Source organism: Palaemon carinicauda, chromosome 11 (genome assembly GCF_036898095.1).
Source record: "Palaemon carinicauda isolate YSFRI2023 chromosome 11, ASM3689809v2, whole genome shotgun sequence".
Taxonomy (NCBI): domain Eukaryota; kingdom Metazoa; phylum Arthropoda; class Malacostraca; order Decapoda; family Palaemonidae; genus Palaemon; species Palaemon carinicauda.
In genome coordinates, this window is record NC_090735.1 from 42,936,639 (window position 1) to 42,938,795 (window position 2,157).

The following is a 2,157-nucleotide window of genomic DNA, read 5'->3' on the forward strand; positions in this document are numbered from 1 at the left end:
AATGTTTATTTCAAACATTCCTTCAAAAATTTTATAGATTTGAGTAACACCATATGAATCTTTATGATTAAACCTTTTTAATTTCACAATGTTACAAAAAGAATAGTCTGATTGCAACAATATCTACAAACACTGTGGATTAATAAAGAATTCATTGCAAGTTCCAAATTTCTAATAGCATCAGGAGGTACAGTTCGATTCAATAAAAACTTTGACAACACAATAAACCCAAAAGGAAGAAAAAGTGAAGTCCAATATTTCTAGTAAAGATTTGGGAGAGAGAGGAATAGTTTGGCAATCTTTGAAGTCCGAAGAGTTTTTACTTGAAAGGGTGCTAGTGGTAGATTGAGCTGAGAGAGAGAGAGAGAGAGAGAGAGAGAGAGAGAGAGAGAATTATTCTAAGTGAAAGACAGCCGGAGAAGGAAAATAAGAAGGAATTAGAAAGGTGGCTTATGGAAGGAGTACCATATGTATTGATAATTGATCATTATTTTGACTAAGCACAGTATAGGTTTGAAAAAATGAAATAGCGAACGAATTATTGATATTTCCGTAAAACACAAAATTAAGAGCATAAAGGAATCCTTTTTTAACGAAGTCAAAGTTGTACTACTCTAAAAATCTGATTTAAACAAATATTAAACTAAAAGAAAAAGATGAACAAATAGTTTATAGTCATCTGTAGTTATACAGTAAATAAAGTTTTTTAAGGGAAACTCGTGCAAGATTATTTGGAAAAATATTACATTTTATAAATATTTAAGGAACACTTTACATAACCATCAGAAACTAAGTAAATCTCGGGCTCGTAATCTTGTGTAAGGAGTAATAAAATAATTACCTACACACACAAACATATATGTATAATATATGGTATATATATATATATATATATATGCATATATATATATATATATATGCATATATATATACATATATATATATATATATATGTATATATATATATATATATACATATATATATATATATATATATATGCATATATATACATATATAAATATATATATATATATATATATGTATATATATATATATATATATAAATATATATATATATATATATATATGTGTATATATATATATATATATATAGATAAATAGATAGATAGATAGATAGATAGATAGATAGATAGATATATTACTTTCTCAAAATATATTCAGCAATATAAAACAGATATATTTTATCATGACATATGACAAATTTTCTTTTATCATTGGAAGTGAAAAAGTTATATACAAATTCCAGTTAATATAATAATTCATTTGAGATGCATTTTTCCGTGGGGCAAATTACAGGAATAAAGCTTCGCGTAAAAATTTTGATATATATTTTTTTTTTTAACATTTTACGCACTAGATTGATTCTCTGTGGAATTACTCAATGAATTATATGAACAATCAACTATGAAATATATATTTCGGAAAGCACACACCTAACCATGAAAATACGTACAGGTCTACGAATTAAAAAAAAAAAAAATTGGATAGAAGACATATCACAAATATTATTTGAGTATTTTGGACTTAATTATTCTCCGAAATAGTAATTACCACTAATGATGCATCATTCAACACAATTACTCTAGAAATATTTTCATATCTAATTTATTTTATGAGAATAATATACATTTAAGATTATTCACTAAAAAAAAAAGAAATTAACTATAAATACATCTTTGGTTCACCCGTTAGGTAATCAATTTAAATTTTCTGTGCACAGAAGTGCTGATGTGGAGGATTAATTTTATTCTAATTTATTTTTTTTTGTTTTGCCAAATCGAGAGAGAGAGAGAGAGGAGAGAGAGGAGAGAGAGAGGAGAGAGAGAGAGAGAGAGAGAGAGTGTTGTTTTGGTATTGTTAAATAGAGACATTTTATTTGCTTTAGCTTTGTCATTAGAGAGAGAGAGAGAGAGAGAGAGAGGAGAGAGAGAGAGAGAGTGTTTAGTTACCTAAGTTTTGTCAAACCGCAAGAGAGAGAAAGGGTGTTTATTTGCTTTAGTTTTGTCAGAGAGAGAGAGAGAGAGAGAGAGAGAGAGAGAGAGAGAGAACTTCATTTGCTTTAGTTTTGTCAGAGAGAGAGAGAGAGAGAGAGAGAGAATTCCATTTGCTTTAGTTTTGTTAGATCGCGCGTGCGC